This window comes from Struthio camelus, chromosome Z (assembly GCF_040807025.1).
Source record: "Struthio camelus isolate bStrCam1 chromosome Z, bStrCam1.hap1, whole genome shotgun sequence".
Lineage (NCBI taxonomy): Eukaryota > Metazoa > Chordata > Aves > Struthioniformes > Struthionidae > Struthio > Struthio camelus.
In genome coordinates, this window is record NC_090982.1 from 49,512,116 (window position 1) to 49,531,837 (window position 19,722).

Consider the following 19,722-nt stretch of genomic DNA (forward strand, 5'->3'; position numbering starts at 1 on the left):
CTAGTTTAATATTTTGCTATGAACTCAAAACTCAAACCAGCTTTTCTGAATGGTTCTTTACGATTTGGGAACCTGTCAAAGGTAGTAGAGCCTAACGTCCACTGGCCATAGGTCCACTTAGGATTTTGCATCCAAACTCCAAGATACTTATAGCTTTACATGGTTTTGACGAAAGAAACAAACAAGCAAAAAAACACCAGGAAAACTCAGCAGTTTTAAGGGAGGGTTTGCTTTAAGAATCTAGGTTCAAACAAAGATATAGTGTGATGGGTGCAAATTAATTTGGAATGGAAATCAAAGGGAAATGTTCACTGGAAACCTTCCAGGAGTGAAACTGCTGAGTTTTGAGCAGTTATAGGTGAGAAAAATGCCTTTCCTCTGGCAGTTCAAAAGCTTAACCCAGAAAGTTTAAAGGCATACCTGAGAATTAATAGGGTAACTGTTAACCAGACTTAATTATATTTCAAAAAATACAACCACTTAAGCTAAATCTGAGTTTTGGAAGAAACTCCTGTCAGTATTTATTTCACCTGACCTGGACTGCCATTGTAGAACAATAGGAACCTTTATTCTTGGTTGTTTAAGGATAAACTCAAAATAGGAACTGATTCCCATGCACCCTACCACCACCAATGCCTTGGAAGGAAAAAAAGGTCCAAAGGTGATATTTATTATCATTATATATCTGTCAAACTTCTCTGCGAACTCTATTCAAAACATACACACATATTATAGTTCACATGTGGTTTATTTTTGTCTGCAAGTTTTACCCTGCTGAATGGAGCGAGACTTTGTACTCCACACCTACACATTATTATGTCTAACTTTGCTCTTCATTTACGGGTCTTCCTTCTCGCATAGTTAGTTTAACTGAAAATCAGTTTTAACACCAAAAATCACATTGAGGGTATGTTATTCTGACATCGCTCAGACAGTCTCCAAGTGTGTAGGGAGCAATAGCTCGAATTTAGAGTTTTCATTGTGAACGCTAAACCCTTCCTGAGGAAAAGTCCGAGTTTAGTCTCTAGATAGAGTAACAACACTGAGTGCTTTTGGCAGTTGCTACCTCCGATCCCCACTCTCCTGTCAAGGACTGAACATCCTTCCCTGACTACTGTGGCTGAATCTAGAAAGCAATTTTGGACTGATTTAGAGTTTCTCTGACAGAAAAAGCAGACTTTACAGTAGGCAAATTGAATTTCTCTGGTTCAGTGACTTTGGTGTGGCACTGCTCCTCTCAAGATTTTCACATTATTGAGATCTGGTAGGTTTCCTTGTAAATAGCCACAGGCAGCACACACTGCCACACAACTGATTCCTTGTCTGCTGTCATTAAAAAGGTTTTTCTATCCACATCTACCCAGCCACTTACACATGCGTACATACACACCCATACATGCACTAGAAAAACAAAATGCAAAGCTCTGCAGAAAAATTTATTTTTTTTTCTACCAAAAAAATATTCTACTTGGCCTAAAATTCACACAATGGCCTTCTTGGAGAGACTTAGCTTTAGTATCTAGTGTTACAAAATTAAATGTGTTTTTAATGGAGTGAAAAAGCAGGAATGTTTACCTATCCTAAATACAATTATGAATGGGGAACAAGCACTGTTTGACTTGATTCAATTAAGTTAGAGGCTAGTGCCAACTGCTGGAAGTATCAGCCGTATCATGGAAGGAAATACAAGAATCTCCTTATTTAAATTGCCACCAACTTGTAATCTTGCATCGCTAGTATCATGGACTTTCCCTGCAGCTGGCACTGAACATAGTCTCCGAATGCTTTCTTTATTTTATTAGACCAATATAGCATATACATGCCATAAAACTAACATCTGTAGCACATGTAGAGTAAAATGCATTTGTTTAGGCAATGCTCATAAAATTATTAGCACATACAAAAAATAGGTTCACACTTTTCAAATCTTGCAAATTGCACTTCAGATTTTCCCAATCACTGTTCATTTCCCTAAAGCCCATTTTTATTCTCTCCCAAGACATGGGAAATTGTAACATTCCTATCATTTTCGTGGTTACTTTCTACTCTCTCAGGCTTTACATTTTCTTTTTACTGTGGACTTTAACGAATCATCACTGCAGGACAGAGAGAGATGCAAAACACGCAAGTGAATAAGTATTTACATCATTATAAACAGTCAAGAGACAGCATCCTTCTGGAGTGAGAGATACAGAGTGCCTGTACTGAACTCCAGCGATGGTCCCAAATCAGTGTCAACAATATGGAAGTGTGATGAAGAAATAATCCACTGTAGTTTTGAAAGACATTCAAAGGACAGAGTAGGGGCTCCAACACAATATAGGATAACACAAGTCTAACAAAAAGATGTATTTTTTTGCTTCTCATATTAATCCGTTATTTAGAGCTCCCCTGCTTCAAGTCATCATTGCAGCAGCAATACCTCTTGGATGAGGTAGTGCACATACAGCCCTCTGGAGAGCCAGTTATTACAAGGGCCAGCAAAAAGCTACTTTTTCATTATTGTCTGGGGTTAAGAGGCTGGTTTATGAGGTGGTGAAACAACCAGGAAAATCTTAAATACTTTAAAAACAAAATGAGACAAATGTTTCTGGAAGCAGAGAAAGCACAGGAATATTATCCTGGCAAACATTTCAGCTCCTGTCCTTCAGAAATCAACAGATATGCACTAGAGTCAGTGCGAAGAGGATAAACACACAGATAAGCATACACACATTTTTTAAAGGCTTTAACTAAGAAAAGCCCAATTTTTTATTTTGGATTTAGGGATAGTTTGACCCCTTTGATTTTAAAGAATCACAGAGAAGTTCTTAAACTATTCTATTTCAATTGCTTTTGATTAAAAATTGGTATTAGATTATTAAAGTTAAAAATTTAAAAGATGAAACTGAAAATTTTCATTGACTCACATCTATTTTTTTTTTCCAAATTATCAGTTTGGAAAAGTTGCCAAGATTTTGTCTTTACAAAGCATAAGGGTGAACTCCAAAGAGTCTCTGAAGCAGTTTTCTTTTCCGTGTTGAGCTCCAACATGCCCCACTGTCTTCTTCCCATGGTGTTTAAAAGAATGAAAATGAGTCTTCAGCAGAGAGTTTCTTATGAGGCAGTAACTCATACTTAGCATATTGCCCATTTTCAGGTCACTCAGGAGAATCCACATTTTTAAATATATGAAGGCTATTAGATAACCTATACAAGTAACCTGATGATATAGGTAATCTATATGAGATAAGTAGATGACTTTGGTCCACATTCTAATTGACAGACAACCATATCATCAAAATTGTCATTGCACACCTTAATGTGGCACTGAGCCACTCTCTCATATTTTCCATTGAGCTTTATTGTCTATATGCTTATACAAACAAATCCTAAGCAGCTGTGAACATGTACTGTTCATTTTGACCTATTTATCATACAGTGATGATAATGTTTGTTTAGGTGCAAAAGTCCCATGATTTACTTTCTATTTCCCATAGGACGGCTTTCCTACAACTGCTCCCTCCAAAGACGAATTTGAAGTGATTTCAATTATTGTGATATCTCTAAGGTAAGCAGAAATTAAAAGGGATTTTCAACTCTTTATGCTTTACCTTTGGAGTGATTAGCATTCTGTGCAGCAATCTACTTCATTCTCTTGTCCTGATTTGTACTTTTACAATATAGAAATTAATAGCAAGAGATTCCTAAATGTTTTGCAGAGCTGTTCCCTCAATCCATCTTCAGGACTTATTACTCCTGTATTCTATGCCACACATCATGTATTTAGATACCAAAGTGGTGGTCAACCTTATAAATGCTACAACGAATGAAGGAGTTAAAATGAAAAAGGCAGGTAGAATAGCAACAAATTTCTAAATCAGCTTTTTAAATTTGGCTTAAGACAAATACAGCATCTATTTCTTTCAAGTTGTTACTAATGGCTGGATACAATAATTTCCCATGGTAGATCTCAATGAGCTAAGTCCCAGTGAAAGAGGATCTGATGTTTGAACAAATTCTCAATGCGAATGTAAACATTACGCTTCTCAGCTCTTCCAGATCACAAGACCTGTAAATCTGTGGGTTTTAACAGCTCAGAAAACACGATGTAGGGAGCATGCAGAGCATGACAGTTAGTTTAAACTGTTATCTTACCTGTGCAACCTCACAGCCTATTTACTTACTGCACTTTGAGAACTGTGGGTGAAAGCATTCAGGTTTCTTACCTGCTTTTATTTGTCTCCTTTCTTCAACCTCCCTTTCTCTTCAGGATTTTTTCTTCACTGTATCATATTCTGTCACAAAATAATCTTCAGCTGAATCCATTGTCTATTCAACCACCCGCTCATCTCTCTAGCCCCATCTCTCTTTCACCTCCCAATATCTGGCTCATACATCTGTATCCTAGGGCTCTTCTCTGCCTCAATTCTGGCTGTTATCACAATTCCATCCCTAACCCTTCACTCCCACTGGCTGTTAAAGGAACTTTTTGGCCTCAATAGCCTTTACATTGGCAAATATCTCACGTTTTGCCAGTACTGTTTCCTGTCCATGATTGTAATTTTCACTTTCCCATTCTAAAGATTTGGTACAAGTTGTTACTGTCATGATTACCATGTTTAGAAGTGCTAAAGAAATGCATGGCATTGCCTGAGCTGGTTTCTTGCATCATAGAAAAGCAGCCTATCAGTGGCGGCACAATCACTTGACCAAAATGAAACAATGGTTTCAATTGTTCTTTAAGCCTCATGGTTCCATTTCTTGCCAGACTATGTAATTCAGTAGTCTAGGAGGAAGAATTATGCAAGAGGCAATGTTTTTATGCTTATAAAATCAATAAACACCTAATTAAAAAAGAAAGAAATAGCGATGTTGACTTTCATAGTGTTTCTGAAATAGCTATGCATAATCTGGCAGAGTAGATAATTGAGAGATTGTGTAAGTAATTATTCATAGTCTAGTGTGCTTATTTAAACTAAAAGTCTGAACTTTTTTTAGGTTCATCCAATAATAATGTTAACCTACACTACTCTTGGTCTGACTGAGCACCTTGTTGAGAAAATATATTCTGATTCTTTGGGGGAGTGAAGTGTAACAAACAAAGATCTACAGTTTTCACGAACACTTTATTCCTATAGCTTTAGCACGAGCATAAATTAATAGTAATAACAAGCAGCTGCAATAATACATGGGAAATTAATGTCAGGGTGTGCAGTATTTTTTGGCTGGGTGTGCCTAAATGGAGATTAGGATGAGAACTAGTCCTTGTTCCAAGATGAATTTACAACATTGCCTTCTTTTCATTCTGCTTTAACTGGTATTATTTTTTCAGATTGCATTTTCCTGATGACACACATGCTGAGGGTGTAGATAGGCAAATTGATGGAATCCCTGGAGCAATATGAATTCTTCTGTTGTGATAATGTTACCATTAGTCTTCATTCCACTTGCTGAGGGTGGGATTCCAGTAATATATTACTTTGGGCTTATTTGTTTGTTGTTTACATTACCCTCCTAAATATAGTCTTCGTGTCTTTTCTTCTGGTTTTTTTTTTTCTTTCTTTTTTTGGAAAAAGAATTCAGATGTGCTATCATAGTGTCTGTATTATTTACCATTGCAATAATCAATTTTAACATTTTGTTCATGACAGTTCAATATTTGGCTACTGATGCACATTTTTGTCATATTTACTGGAGCTTATGTAACATTCTCCTTTGTTTAGTAAATTTTCTTTTTCAAGTGCTTTTGCTATCTCTGTTCCAACGTTGGGTCTGGTTGCAATTACAACTCTTCCCAGCTGGAAGCTTGTACCATTTATCTTAAATGTTCTCCTTCTCCCAACCCTAACCCTAACCCTAACCCTAACCCTAACCCAACCTTAGAAGGTTTTTCAGCCCCAGGCCAGGACTAGGACCCCTACTGCTCGCCCAGAACAGAAACTCCTCACCGGAAAGCTCTTGGCAGCACACATCTTCCTTTAGCAGCCCCTTTCTATTAGCGCTCCAATGGTGCCTCTAGAATTTCTCTTTCTTCCAACTTCAACCCTAACACTAAGCCTAACCCTAGAATTTTTTTCAGCCGCAGGCCAGGAATAGGACACCATTTGCTTGCCCAGACCAGAAACTCCTGACAACACAGGGCTTTCAGTAGCACACACCGACTTTTGGCAGCCCTTTTCCCTAACCACCCCAGCAGTGCCTCTAGGCTTTCTCTTTCTGCCAACCCTAACCCTAACCCTAGAGGTTTTTCAGGCCCAATGGTGGGGCTAAGGCCCCCCTGGGTGGTCTAGATGAGAAACTCGTCCCAGGGCAGGTGTCTTGGCAGGGTTGCCCTTCCCTTGGCAGCCCCTTTGTAGACCCACTGCAACGGCGCCTCCAGGCTTCCTCTTTCTCACAACCCTAACCCGAATCCGAACCCTAATCCTAGAGCCTTTTCCAGGCCCAGGGTGGGACTAAGCCCCTCACTGCTGGCCCAGACAAGAAACTTCTCCCACCACATCTCTCTTGGCAGCACAGCCCTTCTCTTGGCTGTGCCTTTCCAGACCCACAGCAACTCTAACCCTAAGTCTTATTTCTTTTTCATCCCCAGCCTTGGAATAGAACTGCTACTGTTTGCCCAGACCAGAACCTAGTCCCACGACTGATTTCTTGCCAGGACACAGCTTCCTTTGGACGCCCCTTTCCAAACACACACTGCAGCAGCAGTTCCAGATTTTCTCTTTCTTCAGACTCTAACCCTAACCCGAACCCTAAGCCTAGAAGGCTTTTCAGCCCTACCCTGGGAATAGCACTCCCTTTGCTGGCCCACACAAGAACCTCCTGCCAGCACAAGGCCCTCAGCAGCACACATCTTCTTTGGCAGCCTGTTTTTACACATGCTGCAACGGTGGCTCAAGGCTTCCTCCCTCTCCTAACCCCATCCCTAACCCTATCCCATACCCTAACCATAACCCTCACCCTAAACCTTTCCAGCCCCAGGCCGGGACAAGGACACCTAATGCTGTACTAGACCAGAAACTCCTCATAGCACAGAGCTTTCAGCAGCACACACCTCCTTTTGGCAGCCCTTTTTCCCCAACCACACCAGTAGTGCCTCTAGGCTTTCTCTTTCTCCCAGCACCTCCCCCAACACTAACCCCAACCCTAACCCTAACCCTACAAGGTTTTTCAGCCCCAGGCTGGGACTAGGACCCCTACTGCTCACGCAGACCAGAAGCTCCTTACAGCACAGGGCTCTTGGCAGCACGCACGTTCTTTTGGCAGCTCCTTTCCACGCACGCTACAGCAGCGGCTCTAGGCTTTCTTCTTCTCCCAGTCCTAACCCTATATGGAACACTAACCTTAAAAGGTTTTTCAGCCTTAAAAGGTTTCTGCTCACCCAGAACAGAAACTCCTCACAGCACAGGGTTCTCAACAGCACACACCTGCCTTTAGCAGCTCCTTTCTATCAGCACTCCAGTGGTGACTCTAGGCTTCTCTTTCTCCTAACCCTAATCCAAACCCTAACTCTAGAAGGTTTTTCAGCCCATGACTGGGAATAGGACCCCCACAGCTCACCCAGAACAGAAATTCCTCACAGCACAGGGTTCTCAGCAGCACAAACCTTCCCTTGGCAGCCGCTTTGTGTCAGTACCCCAGCAGTGCCTCTAAGCTTTCCCTTTCTACCAATTCCAACCTTAACCCCAAGCCTAGAAGCTTTTTCAGTCCCAGCCTGTGACTAGGAACCCCCACTGCTCGTCCAGACCAAAATCCTTACAGCACAGCGTTCTGGGCAGCACAAACCTTCCTTGGGGAGCTGCTTTCCACATACACTACAGCAATTACTCTAGGCTTTCTTTTTCTCCCAACCCCAACCCTACCCCTAACCCTAGAAGGTCCTTCAGGCCCATGCTGGGAAACGGACCCCCACTGCTCACCTAGATCAGAAAGTCCTCATAGCACAGTGCTCTTGGCAGCATACACCTTCCTTGGGCAGCTCCTTTCCACATACACTACAGCAGTGCCTCTAGGCTTTCTCTTTCTCCCAGTCCCAACCCTATCCCTAACCCTAACCCTAATCCTAACCCTAGAATTTTTCTCAGGCCCTTGCTGGGACTAATATCCCCATTTTTGGCCCAGATGAGAACCTCACAGGAGAGGGCACTTGGCAGTTCATACCTTCCATTCGCAGGTCCTTTCCAGAACCACTCCAACAGTGCCTCTAGGCTTTCACTGTCTCCCAACACTAACCCTAGGTCTTTGTGACATGCTGATGTATTTAGAAATAAATTCTTTACTCTCTGTACTTTTCATCCTGTTTCCACAGATTATTAGTGATGAGTTCTTGGATATTTTTCTGTTAAGAGTTTTGATGGTGCTTCAATATGACCTGTTCCTTCACAGTCAGTTAGTTTTTATATGGGATCTGGAGAGAACTGTTGATTCCTTTAACTCATAGAAGACCTGAGAGCTAGAAACAGATGCTCTCTATCTGTCACTGCATCAAAGAAAAACAAATCTAGTTCTAATGCTGGTGAAGAATATAGATCAAAGGCACTATAAGGCTCTTATTATATTCCGCATTTTGCCCAAGTCATACTTTTTAAAGGCATTATGATCAGAAAGTTGTTATGGTGTTGTGGGCTTTTTTGTGGCAAAATAGTCAGTGTTTATCAACCCCTTTGACTGAGGTAGGTAGTCTCAGTACTGTATTTGGTGGGACCTCTTACTGGAAGAAGGGCTGTGTGATCAGGTTTTTGAACTGCTGTTCATCAGTTTCTTGCAGTTCAGTATCATGATATAACTCTTTAGTCAGATTTAACTGAGAGCTTACATGTTGAAAAAAAAAATGAAATACACTTCCTTGATTCTGAATTAAAATGTGAATGACTAGTTCACTGATTTATCAGATATTATATGTCTATCCTATACTGTCTATCCTGCATTCTCTTTTGTAATGGATGTGCTTGTTATCTCCATATCATTGTCTTCATGATGTATAGGAAATACACTGAGTACTTATGAAAATGTATCTGTTTAAATATATAACCTTATGTATATATTTATGTAGTCTTTTTAACTAATTCTATCACTGATACATACACCACTGCATGAAATTCAACCCCTATACATGGACTACGCATGGAGCAAAACTAAATAATGCTTATCTGTATAAAATTGAATACTGCTAATAATTCACAGTTAAATGATTTTTCTTCCCACGAGTTCAACATTCAAAGCTTTGTGAATGAATGTTCCTGATGTACTTTTCTGTACCTCGTTCTATTAGTATAGTACCTGCCTCAGTTTAGTCCTTCTCTTCTCTTTCCATAACTATGAAGCACTATGAAACTAACTATGAAACACACAATCAGCACAATTCTTTATGCTCTGTTCCATGAAAAGACGAATAGCACTAGCACCACTCTAAGATGCCCGTGGAAGAAGACACAGGCTTTTGTTTCTTTTCCAAGGAATATAAGTTGACCAGCACTCCTTTAAAAATTACCATCTATGGCTCACTATTTCAAGTCTCTAATATAAATGCGAGATGTCCTACTTAATTATGACTGATTAAATAGGATTCCCTCATATAACTTCTGTTGATTGGTTGAACGAACTGACTTATATAAGTGGATTTCTGATGTGATGCTTCTGAGTAACTTAAGGTTCCCTTTCCTTGAGTGTTCTAAACTCTGATCTTGTAAGGCCTGTTCTGAAAATCAATGGGAACTTTTCCAAAAACTTCACTGGAATTAGAGAAGGCACATAACTCAATTTTAGTGAACATACTTATCAACAAAATTTTATAATGAAAATATTCATAGAAAGCTGGATAGAAAGAAGTATAAATATAACTGATGCCAGATAACTAAAAATATGAACTCCATGGTGATTGATTTGTCATGTTCATCCAGCTCTGGCCCTTGTTCTAATGTTCGGCTAGGTAATGGAACTTTAATCAATACTGTTAAATGCATACTCCAGTAATCTGCATTAAACATCAACAGATCCTGAATATAGCTTTTCAAAACAAGAATAGTACTAAAGACGCTTGTAAGTGTCCAAATATTTCTGCTATTTTTTAATTTTCATCCATTTGTCTTGCTGTTAGTTCCTGGCAGTCATTCAATAGACCCTTCCAACATTAGAGTTACACTTTCCCATCCATTAACACTGACGTTAGTTTCTAATACCTACATTCCAAACACATTGTTGTAGATTAATTTTAAGAGTTTAAATTAAATTCCAAATGCTTGTTTGGACTAAAAAGATAACTGCCAATAAAAAAGATGGCATTTATAATGAAAATTAATGAGTGTTTTCTAGTTGTTTTCATACTGAATAATAGTAATATTTCAGGATGCTAATATTTAGAAATAAAAAAAAACCTTGAACTTTTATTCAGCTTATTTGGAATCCAATGGGAGCTCCACTAGATTTAAAATTGTGTGTATACAGTGAAACAAAATCAGGATTTGGGGCTTTATTCTGCAATACAAGTTGGTAGCCATTTTGCTTAGGACTTCAACAGAAATAGAACTGACGATTCTACAGTTTGGGTGGAATATACAGAGAAATTCCCTTTTCTAAGAGCCAGCATTTAGTTGATTGTTTAATTTTAAAGGGAAGTGTGATGTGTCCTTTGAAATAGTCACAAAATGATGAACTGAGTATTGGTGTTTAAACCAAGGGAACTTAGAGGTACTGAGAAACTGAATTTAGGCTTCTGTTATTGCAGGCAACTAGACAATATTTTTCTCCTTTAGCTCCATTTTAAAAACACCTAGACTTTTTCCCTCCATTATTCTGACTCACAGGCTACTTCTTAGTCTTAGTCTTATAATGGTTAGAAACTTTCTTCTACTTTCAAGCCTAAATTAACTCATGATAATTTTATATCCATGTGCTCTTGTGCCAACACTGTCCTTTGACTTAATTAGCTCTTCTCTCTCCCAAGTGTTTACCCCCCTAGCTTATTTATAGCAAATAATCATATCTCAACTCAGTCTGTGTTTTTCTAGACTTACTGAGCTAAGCCCTTTTTGTGTCCTCTTGTAAAATAATCAATGCAAATCAGTGTTACATACGAAAGAAACTTAGGTCTAGAACTTCACCATTAAACGGCTGTGGGTGGATATCAGAGCGGTGCCATCAGCAGCGCTTTTCTGCTCAGTAGATCAATAGATTAGCATGTTACAGCAAACCTGTCAATGGTAGCGGAGAGTGAGCTAGTCAGATGGATTGCAACATCAAGGGACTAAGATCATTGCAAGCATATTAGAATGCTACTGGAGTGAAACATATGACTGTCTTAGAGAAATAGTTGCTCACTATTGCTACTTCAAAAAATTATTTAGGAGAACTGTACTATCTAAAGCATAGCTATGAGGCACAAATTACATATGCCCAACGGTGCTGTCAATTACACGAACATGACTCCAGCTGCAGCCTGGATTTCTCTAAGAGCAGAATTATTCCCTTAACTCTTCAATTTCCACTAAGAAAATATATTTCATTATTTCTTGTCACTAATTATCTATGGAGACTGTGATAGATATTTATACACATACACCCACCCACACACATTTATATGTATTATATGTTTACATATTTATATGTTCTCTACAGATAACGTCTATGTTTTCTTATTGTAGGGTTTTTTTTGTTTTGGTTTGGTTTTTTTGTTTTTTTAACAGGTATGGAAGAATAATACCAGGATAAAAGATTAGATAAACTAAAAAAAATCATATTCAACTTCCTTAAAGGCCATCTACAGTAAACACAGCAGTGGGTACAGAGTTAAATTAAAATTGATTACATGTTTATTGTTCTTCAAAGCTTTAGGGACTGTAAAATTAAAAATTCAAAGCTTGCCATTTTGGTTTAATTGTGAGATTAGTATTTGATTCAGACAGCAGCAGGCCAGCAACAGAGAATCACAATGGGGATAGAAATGGAGACATAATATTTCCGTGGTCTACTTGTTATGAGAATAATTTGTAACAAGTAATATATTTTTTTCTCATTTAACTTATGAATTAAAAATATGATTTTTTTCAGTTTATTTTTTCTTAGTCTTCTGCATTTCACATTCCACTCTAAATTTGTTTAATTTTTAGTCAGACTAAAATAAGCTATAGTGTCGTCTATTACCCACAATGGTCAGTTAAAAAAATCTGAAATTTCAAAAGAATGTATATGACATTGTGAGCTACCAAAGAAAACAGATTTCAGTTGAAGTATATCGACTACTGGGATTCTCTAGACATGTGCCTCCTTGTGCTAAACCCTACCCCTCTGGCTTAGAACTTTCTTCATTGTGCCCGTGTATGCCCATTCTCTCCCCATTCATTATATTTTGACATTTCCTCGTCTTCAAATGCATTCTCTCCACTCCCCCAACCAAGGTGGACATGATTTATGGATCACTTTCCTGTAACTGTTCTTACTTTGTATCGTTGTGTCTAGTAAGTTAGAAAAGTAATGTGTTATTTCTGCCATGGCTACCAAAAACGGTAATTTGGACTCTCCTCAAACACATTATAAAAACGTTACCTCTATTTTCTCAAGGGTTCTACAGGAAAATTCTAGATATCAAGGTCTGGAAAACCAATTCAGAAACATGGAGGGAAAATACCTACATTAGTAGGTGCATTGCACTGTATAATGTTTTTTGCTTACCTACTTAATACTAATATTCAAAGTTTCTTTTTCTGACTTTTGTATCACATACATTGTACTTAAAAATTTCTGTCTTTTTTAGCCCGAGTTTGCATTTCGTGTTTTCTAACCATTGACAACCATCGCTCTACAAAATTGTATCTACTCAGACATGTAGGGACTTGCTTAATATCCTGTTTTCCTTTTGAGAAAAAAAACTTAGTTTTCCTAAGCTTTCCATGTGATTCTTCTAACACCTCAAACATTTCATTTTTCTGGTTAATATTTGTATACTTTTTCTTTTCTCAACATTCTCCTGCAAAACATAGCAACCAAAATTATGCCTGAGCAACCTTTACTCTAATAACCTCACAATGCATAGAAGCCTCTCAGTTTAACCATATATTAATTTTGTATTCTAGCTGTAAAAAATTATATAATTGGTAATATTACTCAATATCACATGCTGCAGTTATCTAAACAATTTCTTTGTAGGAAAATGGAAAACATTCTTTATTTCTCTAATTTTGTATCTTTTTTACAAGTAAAACAATTTATATTTTTGAAAACACCACCTTTGTTTCAGAGCTGAGAATGGATGTTCGACAGCTTCGTTAAAAAACAACAATTGAAAAATAGTTTTAGGAAAAATGTCAAGGGGCAAGGGAACAGACTAGTGACCTCATGCTAGGATTCAACTAAAATATTCCTGTTAGGGGTATGCCTCGTGCCTAAAAGCTTCCAGTGGTAGCGAGTCCACAAACTCCTCAGGCAATCTAGTTGAGTGTTTACCTGCTATTAGAAAGTTTTTCTTCATGTCTAGTCTAAATCTCTTTTGCTGTAGTTTTATCTCATTGTTTGTTGTCCTATCCACAGCGGACACAGAGAAAAAAAATCATTCCCCCCTTACTAGAAGCACTGTACTGACAACTTACTTGAAGATTGTTATTTCCTTTCTGCTCACTATGTTTCCTCCTGAGACAAAAAAAAATCAAATTGCAATGCAATTCAATTCAGGGAAACAGGTTTTCTAAGGCAAACAAAACGAGTCACATATACTATGCTCCCTATTAATAGGTACCAAACATGACCAAGGACTTTTCGTTATCATCATTCCACATAAATAACTGTTTCCACACTCATAAGTGTCCTGCTTGACTTGTCAGATAGCCACTACTCTGCTATTGCCTCTGGTGTTTCTTTGTGGTCAGGCTGCGAGACATGTCATCACCCAACGCTGTTGCAAGTAGATTTGTAAGAGAATTCAAATATTTTTGATTTTTTATAAGGACATCTGCTTTCAGGTAGAAAAATAGAAAGACCGGGTAAACAGTGCATTATCAGTTAATTTCAACACTAGTGAAAAAACAGCCCTTATCATAAAGTTGTGACTTCATTTTGGCTATTCCATCTTGTCTCGGTTGGCTTTTGCAATACCACGTGTAAAGAAAATATTTGGTACCACAAATACATTTGTGTATATATGAATTCATACAATCTAACTACTGGCAGTGTACTTAAACCATCAGGTTACAAATGAGTTGCCAATTCTTATTCAGCTGATTTATGTTAATGTATATCCTTCAGTTATTACCAGTCTTTTCTACTTTCTAACTGCTCCAAGTTTAAAAGAATTCCCACGGGACTGCCCTAGGGAAGTGGTACAAGAAACAGAAAAAATACATCAAAACATTATTTTGAACTCTCAGTAGGACTGATACTCAAAATCCTGCAAGCAATTTTGAAAATCTTCCTTGTGTGTCAATGGAACAAACTTCTTTTTACTGGAAGACAACTACATGAGGGATTCAGATGAAGAAACCTGAGCTGTATGAACATAACTCATTAAAAAAATTAAATCTACATTTCCACCACAGTTATCACTGTTTTAGTAGTCTATGTATTTGTTTTCAACCATGTTTAATAGAAGATGCCACTTTCTTTTTCTTCTATTTATCCGAATGGGAAATGACATAAAGGTGTTCATATTTTTGGCCCCAAAGGCCAAAGATACAGTATCTTTGCTTGCCGATTTTAAAAGTCTATCTCTCATCAAGGTAAGCCCTCTTCATTTTATGTCACTGCCAGAAGAGTGTCTTTTTCTCTTGTACATAGCTAGTAATTCGGAGGAATGAAAATGGCAAACACAGCCTCTTTCAGATGATATCAATCCCCAGTGATTCAGTATCACGTTTTCTTCAAGGATCTGGCAGACATTCCCATGGGGTATGCTATGTTTCATACACAAAGATCAAAAGATATATTTTGAATTTAAATAGTTTGCTGGTACGTATTAAACAAAACAGCAAGACATAACAGGAGTAAAACGTGCGTGTTCTGTAACAAACTGCAGCAATATTCAGAACAGTATGGCTGCTGTCCCTGCACAGAAACAAAGTTAAAGATGGAATATACAGAAAACAAGATACATTTTCAAGCTACATATACCACAAAATCATTTTTCAAAATTATTTGCCTTGTAGGGCCTTTGTGCCTTTTTCTGAAGCATCTGGCATCTGCTGTCATTGAGAGAATATTATTGGATTAGACGGAACATGCATTTGAACATGTATTTGCTCCAATATGGCACTTCTTATGTTCAAATATAGCTTACTTCTTATGTTCAAATATAGCTTGTCCTTACAAATTACTGCTATTTTGGCTGTTAAAAGAAATAGCCACACCACCACTGCTGTTCCTGGCTCTTTTCTTTCCTCTTTTCTAATTGTGCTCCTTGCTGTGCTCTAAATGAACGATGGAGTTTATATTGTATTCCCAGCAACAAGAACATCCTGACTTTATGATTCATTGCCAAATGCCACAAATTCCCATTTTCCATTGTTCTGTTTCTGAAGAATATTACCAACATTCTTAATTTCACAACAGAACAAAGCAGTATATTTCTAAAGAGGCATGAAGACTAGTCAGTTAGATGAGGAAAGATTTCTTCAATAGAACTTCAGCTCTGATTTTTAGAAAGTCGCTGTCCACTTTGTTGTAAAGAAAAATGTGCCTTCATTATAGCCCATAGAATTTTCTGAAATTTGTAGTCAGCCTTGAGCAGAACTCTTGAACGAGGGACCACTGTTTTCGTGAGTTTAGTTCAAAAGTCAATGAAGAAACTTAACAAAATAAAACATTCTTAGCTAAATCAAAGTTTCTAAGAAAGGAAGGAAAGTATCATACAATGAGAACATATATTACTTATTGAGAGTCGCTGCTTAATGTGCTTAGAGCTTAAGAGCATATGATAGCTCTGAAGAGCACGGTGATTAGATAGATCTTCCTGAACAAACCCAGCAATCAGAACTTTGAGAAAACCTTTTTTTGGATAGAGTGAAGAATAACTCTTTCAACATTGAGTGGCAGCAGCCTCGCTGACTGCCTGACGTGTGGCTGCTGTGAAGCCGTGCTCTGGCTGCTGTGAAGCTGTGCTCTGGCTGCTGTGCGAGCATTAGGAGGCCAGCCTGACTTATCACTTGCTCTGAATGGAAGCACTCGTATTGTAGGACTTCTGAGGTAATATGGAAAAATACGGAATTACTCATCCAAGGCAGGCCAAGTGGCAAAACTTCTTGCAAATGTGCCTTTAACAACTTAGAATTGCAGAGTAATAAATTGATGTGAATCAAAATGAGAATCAAATGAAACCATATCGGGAACTCAATCTTAATCAATTAGCAGTCCTCTTGATCCTTCATTTTACTTGAATGCTTGAAGGGAGTGTGTTAGCACTCCTCCAAAAATGTTTACTCAAGATTTATTTTAAATACAGATAAACCAAGAAATATAAGAAAACTTGTGAAGACACCTGTTCATATGAGATTGTCAGTGTGATTAATTCTTAAAGAGTTTCAGATACATTTGTGTAAGCTTTAGAAAAGCATCCAACTTAAAGATGTTTATCCATAACAAACAGAAATACTGAATCTTTTAAGATACAGCCATCACCAGTTAGAGGACAACTGTTTCAAATAAATTTTACAGTACACAGCTTTCCCTGTGTTATCAGAATTTTCTAGTTTTCCTACAGCAACTGAAATAGCCATACCACAGTATTTCTATCCTTGTTCTAGTACTGCAAAGTCCCTAGTGACTGTATGATCATTACTAAAAAAAGTCATAAAGTGCATTATGATTCTCTTTTGTTCAGGTTATGTCAACATGGAATGAATAATAAGTTTTAAAATTACCAGGCAGAAACTGGAGGTGTAGGAGGGCAGTGCAGAAACTCCTGAGTCAGGGAAACAGAATACAGGATTACAGCTCAAAGGCTTTATCCATGTGAATCTGAGGTGGTCTCAGTCTTCTTAAGCGGAGGCTTGTGCAAATATTCCAACCAATGAATATTCCTATTAGAAACTGTGCATGTCCTTCAGGCATTTTAGATTCAGTGTTTAGGAATGTTTTAGAGAGAGAGTCTGTCGGGTGTGATGGAGACTCCTTTCTTCATCCTTCTAACAATGGAAATCCAAGTACCTTGGTAACCAAGAATTTGCCTGTTCAGGAGTCAGTAGAGCAAAGAAGATATATTTGCAATAATCGTGTTAGAAAGTTATGCAAATCTACTTTCCCACACAATATTGCTGGGTCCATTATCATAGTGAACATCTCTCAGTTTTTCAGTGCAGTCATCTGTTTGTTTATCAACAATCAGCAAATAAGAGAAAATTTCCTCTTCGTATCTAGCCAATGTTTCCTTATGCTGGAAGGTGCAACCTTAGAAGTAAGAATTATCATGGAATTTCTAGGGGAGGGGGGTGGGAGGGGTAGCAGTCACATCATCTTGAGGCTACCTCAGACAAATAATGATAAGGTGATTCAGAGCACTTAAGTTTAGAACTTAAAGCTCTGTAGACAGTCAAAGGAGGTTCCTGTGCATGGCAACTGAACTTACACAACCTCCTCATTGCCTCAAAGCAGAGGAATTGCAAAAACAGCCCAGGAGGCATAGGTCACGTCCTATGTGTATGTGTCCTACATTTAACAATAACAGAGTTTACATTGCCTCACTCCTGAAACTGTCCATATGGGACAAGTTTCTATGATTCTGTTAGAGGTGAAAAATCTCTGTTTTAAATGGCCACTTCTCTGACTTATGAACCAGCTTCAAATATTTCCATTATGAATCCTGAGTTTGATATTTGCCAATATTTTCAATTCCATTAGCATCTAGGTTATTCACGCAGTGGTAAATATCCATGTTTTTAATATTTTCTAATTAATTTTAGTCCAGAAAGCTATGAAAATATCTAAATTGTAATTATAGTGCTGGCATTCTAAGATTCAATATGTATTTAGCTTTTATACGTGACTTAACTATTTTCACTTAGATCAAGATAGGAAAAAAAGACTGAAAAATGAAAGCTCAAAGATTCCTCTCCACGGTATATCACTCATCTTCAACAGATTAAAAGAGTAAGTTGTTTATCTTATTGGAAGATAACTGAATCTTTTAACGCTTAGTATTGGTGGTCCCTAATTTCTGCTAGTTCCAATGAAACCTTTGTGATAAAGTAAGTGATTTGGAGACAGAAGAAAAAATAAAAATGCACCAACTTCCCAACATCCCACAACCCCAAGTCTATTTAATTAAATATAAATTTGTGCATCAACAAAAGATGACAATAAAATATATTATTTCGTGTTTTAAGCATGGGAGAACTTCAATGCCATTTACTTGTACTTCACCAAAATTGTGCAGAAAGCTTTATTCACAAGCTGAAATATAAATTTCCTGATCTTTGAAGTGAGACCAAGTAGGAAGAGGATGAGCAAATGGATAATACACAAAAATATGGCTAAGTGATTATATGTCCAGTTAAGTCCATATATTTTTTTACAAAATTTTCCTTTGTTTATTCCTTCACTTATAGGGTATATAACAGTTATCTGACGGAAAGTCCTGATTGCTACTTCATGAAGATTGACCTGATGGATGAACGCATGGATGCACAGAATCACAGGGGCCTGAACTCAACCGCTCTAGTGGTTCACAGCTGCCTCGCTTGGTAAAGTTGATCTAAAAAGCAACAGTCAAGTTAAGCTGGGACTGGCTGATGCTGCTCTTATAGTCATTTATAGCCAAGAAATAGCCACCATCCAAAGAGACTGCTACTCACCTAATTAAAAGAAAAAAAAAAAAACTATTACAAGGCTTTTTTTTTTTTTTTTTTGTCATCAGATCAAGACAACGTTTATGGCAGAGCCAGTTCTTCAGCTTTGGTAAAAAGGGCTTAAGTTAAGTGTGTTCCTGTGAGAATCCAGGTCTTCACGGATCAGGACAGCCAGGAGATACAATGGTGTCTCTGTGCATGTGTTTGTGTTTTTGGGGGGAGGGGGAGTTTCTGAAACCAGCAATTATTCACAAAAATGTAAGAAAAGAATCAGGAACTCAAATAAGGGCAGCAAGATGGCTGATGTCTGGTAAAGACTGGTAAAGACTGTAAATGGCTTCTAGCCAGCTCTTTCCAAGACAAGTCCTGTTAATGCAGGTAGATTCAAATTAAACCAGAGATTTCTGTCATCCCAGTTTTCCTCTCTGGTACAGCTGTACAGCCCTCATACTTTTAAAGCGTTATGGAAGGAGATACGTGGAGGCTGTTTAAAGCACTCCTTTGATTTGGGAAGGGATACTACAGAAGAGAGACTATCACCTGAGCTTCCGTATCTGACAGAATAAACTTACTTCTGGATTATGAATATGATCAAGCAGAACTAGTATTGTAAAGTATGCTGTGAGCATTGCTCTCATCGCCTTCAGGATTAGGTAATATATTTGCACTCATTGTAAGTTTGTCTGGAGAAAATCAATCCTGTTTTCTAAGCAGCATCTGGATTATTTGCTGGATAGGTAAGATGTCTGCACTAGTCATAGTGAAGTAAAAGGAATGTCACATACTAGACACCTAATTATCTCATATATCTCCTGATAAATCAGAATTTGATAAACACATCTTCTAATAACCTTCTAACTTTTAATATTTGACACAGCAAAGATATAGCGTCTTCTCCCACTGTGTAATTCTTATTAAAGGGAAAGACAGCATCATCCAACCAATTTTTGTTGTCAACAAGTTTGAAAGACTGAGGGGGCTG